Source organism: Chinchilla lanigera, unplaced genomic scaffold (assembly GCF_000276665.1).
Source record: "Chinchilla lanigera isolate Chin_1 unplaced genomic scaffold, ChiLan1.0 scaffold00051, whole genome shotgun sequence".
Taxonomy (NCBI): Eukaryota; Metazoa; Chordata; class Mammalia; order Rodentia; family Chinchillidae; genus Chinchilla; species Chinchilla lanigera.
This window is the reverse complement of record NW_004955452.1, coordinates 2,380,085-2,387,602: the sequence shown is the minus strand read 5'-3', so window position 1 is coordinate 2,387,602 and position 7,518 is coordinate 2,380,085.

The window sequence follows — 7,518 nt, the reverse complement described above, 5'->3', positions numbered from 1 at the left end:
AAGTGAGCTCAAGGCCAGCCTGAACTGCATAGTGAGACCCTATCTCAAAAAGACAAAAAGAAAGAAAGAAAGAAAGAAAGAAAGAAAGAAAGAAAGAAAGAAAGAAAGAAGGAAGAAAGAAAGAAAAAAGAAAAAAAAGAAAAACTAGCATTTTGGTGGGGGGAGGGGGCATGACAAGATGATTATAAAGTATGCCTGGAGGAACTAAGAATACAGCCCAGTTACACTTGAAGAACAAACTAAAGGACTTATACTTCTAGATACCAAGACAGTTGTAAGGTTATAACAATTAAAAGAGTTTGGTATTGGTACACAGAAAGACAGACCAATAGAACAGTGTGGAGAGGTGAAGAATAGACACACATGGGCCATATTTATGTATCCCAAGGTGACATTATAGTGTTTTGAGGGAAAAGTTGACTTTGTAACAAGCAGATCAACATGAGAGAAAAAGGAATTGACCCCTACTTCACACTCCATGCACAAAATTATTCCAGGTAAAGAGTAGATCTGAATGCAAAAGGTAAAGCACCAAAGCCCCTAAATACAACAGAATATCTTCATGACCTCTGGGTTGGCAAAGAGCTCCTGAACAGAAAGCAGAAAGCACTAGCCATAAAGGAAAAGAATTAATCCATTTGGGCACATGAAGATTTAGAACTTCCACTCACTAAGCAGTAACATTAAGCAAATAGAAGGACAAGCTACAGAGTGGGGTGAGTGGCTGGGCCTGGTGGCGCACACCTGTAATCCCAGCACTTGGGAGGCTGAGGCAGGAGGATCATTGCAAGTTTGAGACCAGCCTGGGCTACAAAGTGAGCTCAAGGCCAGCCTGAACTGCATAGCAAGACCTTGTCTCAAAAAGACCTAAAAAAAAAAAAAAGAAAAAGAAAAAAGAGTGGGGTGAAAATATTTGTAATACATATAGTTGGCAATGGGCTTATATCAAGAATATACAAAGAACTCTACAAATCAATAAGAAAAAAACAACCCAATATAGAAATGGGCAGACGAAATGGACAAGTACTTCACCTAAGAGGCAATCAATGGCCATATCAAAATCACAGTGGGATACTGTTTCAAGTACACAATAATAACTAAAATGAGAACACTGACAGTGAAGTACTGGTAGGGATGTGGAGCAACCAGAAATCCCCTACACTGTTGGTGGAGAATCAGTGTGAACAACTGGCAGAATTTACTAAAATATCCCTACTCCACGACCCAGTTATCCCATTTGTAGGTTTAAACCCAACAGAAATGAGTAATCATGTGCCGCCAAAGTCACCCGCAAGCATGTTCTTAGCTGTATCATTCAAACACCCCAAAACTGACAACCACCAGTGTCTTGGTTGCTTTTCTTGATGCTGAGACAAAATACCCAACACTCAAAGTTAAAGGGGGAAGGTTTATTTGGCCCACACTTTGTAGAGATTTCAGTCAATAGTTGGCTGGTTCCAAGGCAGGGTGGCATGGCAGACAGGCATCACAGAGGAGAAGCAGTTGATGGTGGACAGAAGGTAACAAAGTAACAAAGGGTGACCACAGCACTTTCTGTCCCTTCTATCTTATCCAGACTAGTTAGGGCAGGTAGCACTCACACCCTTAATCCTAGTGCCCTTGAGCCTAGCACCACACCATGAATCAATCCCAGCATCACACATTCTAGATCCAGCCACCTCTGAAAAAGCACCACCTGGGCCCACATGAAGTTTTGGAGGGACATCAAGACACAAGCCATAACATTCCACCTCTGGCCCCTCAAAGGCTCATGCACATCCCTTTGTGCATAAGGCATTTAGTCCATCTCTAATTGCCAAAGTCCTAACAGTTTCAGCATTGCTACAAAGTCCAAGTCCAAAGTCTTTTCTGAGATTTAAGGCAAACTCTTATGTGTGAGCCCCTGTACAAATGAAAAGAAAGTTAAACACTTCCAACATTCAATGGCACAAGATAGACATTTCCATCTCAAAAGTTACAAACAGGGGGATAGCAAGAAATGAGACCAAAGCAAGTCCAAAATCCAGCAGAGCAAACATTAAATCCTATAATTCCAGGGACAGCATCCAAGTCAATCTGTGGCAAGGTGTGAACTCCAAAGGGCTTGAATGGCTCTGCCAGATGATCCACACTCCTGTCTTCTCCAAACTTCTGGGGTCTCCAATGAGCTTCACCCTCACAGCTTCACACACTGCCCTCCCAGGGGCACACTGCCTGGCCTCCCAGGCCTTCTGAAATCTCAGCAGAAGCCTTCCTGACCCCACAGCTATTGCACTCTTCATGGGCCTAAAACCAGTGCCATGTGGATCATCATAAGGTCTGCTGTGAGCTGGAGAAGTAGCCAGGTTTATCTGTCTTTTGGCTGTAGGAGTTGAGTGCCTGGATTGCTGAGCACTCTGAACCCAATCCCAAGGAATTTCTCTGGTACTGAATATGGATTGTCTGAGGAAAACCGCAAGAAGGGAGCAGAGCAACCCCAAGAAAGAAGCCGTGGGAGCTGTCACCACCAGAAGTGCTGTAGGGGCACAGCTTAATGGACTCAGTGTTTGCTCTCTGACCACTAGACCCCTCCCCAGACAACTCTTCTCTTTCCAGTATCAGTTTAAATATTGCTTCATCAGAAAATCCTCTCCCAACCCTGTGACACCCACCTTTCTCCCCAGTGACACTCTGTACTGTCCTCACCTCCTAGGAGGGACTGTTGTCTTCACCTCCTGTACACACTTCCCCATATTGGGCTCCTTGCCAACACAGACTTGCTCCACCCCATCTGCCACGGAGCAGGTGTTCCATAAGTACTCTTGAAGGTCACATGAACAGATGGATTCCATGGCTATGTGCACAGTCATTGTCTACTGTCTCATGTGACCCTCATGGAGCCTAACCCCACTCTTCAAAAGGAAATTTTTGGACTCATCTACTAAGTGTGTCTCTTTTTCTTTTTGGTGTTTTTTTTTTTCCAGTACCAGGAATCGAACTCACAACCTCACACTTGCCAGGCAGGTGCTATGCCACTGAGCTAAATCCCCAGCCCCTACTACGTGTGTCTCTCCACTCCCCAGAACTAAGCATTTCTGGACAAAATCTACCAGCCTTATTGTGACCTTAAATTGACCTTCATTACTCAGGACCAATTCAGAACAAGTAAAAAAAAAAAAAAAAAAAAAAAGGCTTCTTTTCCTAGGAGTTCCCACAAAATTCTTTTTTTTTGCGGGGGGGGGGGGTTCTCCAGTACCGGGAACTGAACTCATGACCTTGCGCTTGCCAGGCAGGCGCTTTGCTGCTGAGCTAAATCCCCAGCCCCTCCCACAAAATTCTGAGAATGGAATTTTATTGGACAAACTTGGGTGTCATGTACAGACTGAGCCAATCTCTGTGGTCAGAGGGATGGAGTTCCCTGATTGGCCAGGCCTGGTCTTGTGCCCATTTCCTGGAGATGCACATCCAGCATGCTGGGTAACTCAGCAAGAGCCTCAGTATGAACCATAGCAACAGTAGCCTTGTCCCAGGCTTACTGTGGTCTAGATGCTGCTCTTGCTCCCACCTCTGTGCTCCTGTGGCATTTCACAAGGATCCTAAGAGGACAGGGCTATGATCTCCATTTTAGGGACAAAGCAACAGCTCAGGGGGGGAGGTGATTTTCCCAAGGTTAGTGGGCACAGTTGGAGAAGAACCCAACTCCCAAAGGTACAGCTCTGGCCAGGCCAACTCCTCCTGCCATCCTTATCCCATCTTCTACCGCCCATGGGGCTGGGGATTTAGCTCAGCGGCACAGCGCCTGCCTGGCAAGCGCAAGGTTGTGAGTTCAATTCCCGGTACCGGAAAAAAAACCAAAAACCAAAAAAACCATCTTCTACAGCCCATCCCACTAGTGTCCACCACTGTCCAGGACTCAGCAGCCCCCCAAACACCAGGACAGACAGAGCCTGACAGAAACTGCTGGCTGTGGAAGGGCCACCCTCAACCTGCCCAGATGCCCAGCAGGTCTCCTGCTCAACCAAACAGGCTGAAGCTGAACAGGAGCAGAGCCACTGTGGATCAGCTCTGCCTCTTCTCCCCTGCAAAACTCCTGGCCCCCACCTGTCCCCGGGCCAGCTGTCAAGGCTGGGGCTGCAATGAACCCTGTCTAGACAGTGGAGAGGCTTCCAGGATCCCCAGTGTGAGCAGGAGCCAGCCTCCTGGGAAGGGCGAGTTCCCACCGCCCCGAGATGAGGCACACAGAAGAACAGCCAGGAACTGAGCTCACTGCCAATCAAAGGACAAGACAGGACAAAACTCGTGTCTTGAATGTAGTTGCCTTCTGCTAGTCTTTGGTCAAACCTAGATAGTTCCCCTGTCCTCTTTTGAACTCCTTCCTTGAATCAAGCCATACCTAGCCCTAGCCAGTCACACCTGTGGGATTGCCCTCTGATACTAACAAGAACACCAGCAGCTTCTCACATAGCAGCAACTCTGTGCCAGGCGCTGTTTGAAGCCCTTTCCATGTGATCACTCCTTTCATCCTCTCAACAACCCTATGGGATGAACATGATTGTATGCGCGTTTTGTAAATAAGGCAACTGAGTCACTCTTTGAGCTCACTGTTGATGATCTCTGTTAATTCAGTACTGGTCTGCACAGTCCTAAGGGACCATGTCTAACAAACAAGGCCACTGCTAACATCAGTGCATTTTGCAGCTTTTCCATCTTTAGTTATCTACTGTCACCATGTTCTCTTTTACATGCAATCCAAAAAAACTTCAGAAGTAGCCGTGGTATAAAGCCTAAATGATTTTTGAAACTAATGTCTTCAGATCTCTGGATATTTCATTAATTCATCCAGCAAATAGTATCTGATGGATACCAGTTGTATAGGAACAACATAGGGGACAGACCAGGGAGGCTCAGTACAGACACACAGGGGCCAGGTCACACGGGACCCCTACCAAGCCACAGAAAGGAAGTGGGACTTCATCCCATGGCCATCAAAGCTAATCAACAAGACCACAGGGTCTGACAGTTAGGAGCATGAACTGTGCAGACATGTGGCCTGGGTTCAAATCCTAGCTCTACCACCTACATGTTACAGGACTTTGCCAGGACCTTCTGGGCCTCAATTTCCTTACCTGTAAAATGGGGCTTGCAATAGTACTAACTGCAAAAGGTAATTGTGAAGATTAAATGGAGTCTGCACATGTGAAATGTTAGAACAGGGCCTGGAATACAATGAATCTGACCCTTCAAAGCTTTTTGTCATATTTGCTGGAGAGATAAAGGATCTTCATTCTGCCACTAAGAGACTGAACTCAAATGACATAGCCACCTCCAAGGTGGCATAGGCAGTTCAGTCCCTTAACAACCATGGATGAGGGCACCTGGGTGTCAGGAGATCCCTGGGGAAGCTGAGGCAGTGGGCACAACTGGCCCCAGTGATGCAGGAGGCTGGGCTCTGGGGTGCAACATTTTAGGGGTTCCAACTGCTCTCTAACCAGGCTCAGCTCTGCAAGCTCGTGGGGCACCCCTAGCAGGCCCCTGAGCAGTGCAGGCTGCCCTGAGCAGACGCTGTGCACCCCGCACTGGAGGAGAGCCGAGCGCCCCACCATGACCTCTCCTGTGAGGAAATCCTCCATCCCCCGACACCAGGGAAGCACCAGGGTGTGCATAAGCCCCAGGCCAAGCGTGGCACACAGTGGGCCCTTCATGAACCCCCCCCCTACTTACTGTGAGGAACATCTTGCTGGACAAGCTCTTAGAGCCCAGCGCACCCATCAGAGGAAGCATCTGAGATGACAGCCTCGGTGTCATGCAGACATCCAAAGCTGGCCCACCGGTGGCCACTTTCCTGGCGCCTGCACTCACCCTCCTGGCCATGGGCTCCGACGGCACACTCTGAAACGGGATCCTGGCTCTTGCGACTGAGTCCTGGCTTGGCTGCTAATTCCTTCTGAGACTTCGGGCCTCCATGTCCCTGTGAGTAAAACAAGACATTGTGAGTCTCACAACCCCTTGGACATCCTCCAAGGACAGTCAGCGATGTCTCACTCCGTGCCAGGCCCTGGGCGCTCCCCGCAGTGCAGTGGGGAGCCCTTGTGGGGGCAGCAGAGCAGACCCCAGAATCAATCTGGAGGACTTGCTGGAGGAAGCGGTGTCTGGGCAGAGCCTCAGTGGATAAGCAGGATTGTGCAGGTGGAAGGATTCCTCCCTGTGCCACTGAGCAGGCCCAGAAGAGTGGTGTGACTTGGAGGAGAGCATGGCTACTCTGAAGCGGAGGGACGGGGGATAGCCGGAGCCCAGAGCACAGTTAGACACAGGCAGTGGGGTCGGGTGGGCTGGAGCTTATTACGGAGCGTGCTAAACTGGAGGCTGGCATCCTTCGGCTACAGCAGAGACGAGACCATCAAGAGCAAGTGTGCCGAGTGAGGAGCAGCAGCAGGGAGGCGAGGCTGGGGACACAGGCACCCACCGGCCAAGAGAAGGGATGGGAGCGGCAGTCTGGGGACTGGCCACCGTGGCCCACACTCAGGGAGATGAGGACCACCATGTCCCCCTCCCCCACTTGGCACAGCACCAGCAAACGGCAGGGCCTTGATGGGTGTCGGGGCTTTTAAAACTTCTTTACATACAGAAACAAAGGAAACCCAGGAGTGACGGAGGAAAGTGAGGTCTGAGAGGAGGGCGGCTGCTAGGAGGAAGCAGCCACCTCCATCGTCAAGGTCCAGCACAGCGGGCTATGCCCATGAAGGCCCTGGGTGGGGTGGGAGGGTGGGGAAGACCGATCGGGAGGAAGGAGTGGCTGGCAGGTGAGGACGCGGAGGAGGTGAGGGACAGAGGAGGAGAGAGGGGAGGGGGAAAGGAGGAAGAGTGGGGAGGGGAGGCCGAGGCAGAGGGGAAAGCTGTGCTGCCAGGAACCGAGGGAGGCACCCGAGGTCATTCAGCTAGTAAGCGGAGGGGTTACTAGCTGAATGACCTCGGTTACTAGCTGAATGACCTCGGGTGCCTCAAGTCACCTCTCTGAGTCACCTCTCTCTCTTGGTGTCCTCCGCTGGAAAATGGGGGAAGTAGCTCCCACCTTAAAAGTACTTGGGAGCATCAAATGAGATTCTGGGCTCCCACACTCGCCAGGGTAAAAGAGATTGGGACTAGGTGTCTATGACTCTTTTTTGTGTGTGTGTCTTTTTGAGACAGGGTCTCGCTATGCAGTTCAGGCTGGCCTTGAGCTCACTTTGTAGCCCAGGCTGGCCTCGAACTTGCAATGATCCTCCTGCTTCAGCCTCCCAAGTGCTGAGATTACAGGCGTGTGCCACTGCGCCCGGCCAAGGTGTCTGTGATTCTGACAGCAGCTTTGCTTTCCCTCAAGGCACATTTCTGGTGCCTTGCTCTGGGCTAGGCCGCAGTGCCGGAGGCATCGAACGCATCCACAGGGGTTCTGGCACCTGGCCTGCCACAACTCCCCCAGGATGTGTACTTGTCATCCTCTCCCTGGAGCTGCATGCCAGCTCAGGAGTGCAGGGCACTCTCTCTTTTTTTTTTTTTTTTTTT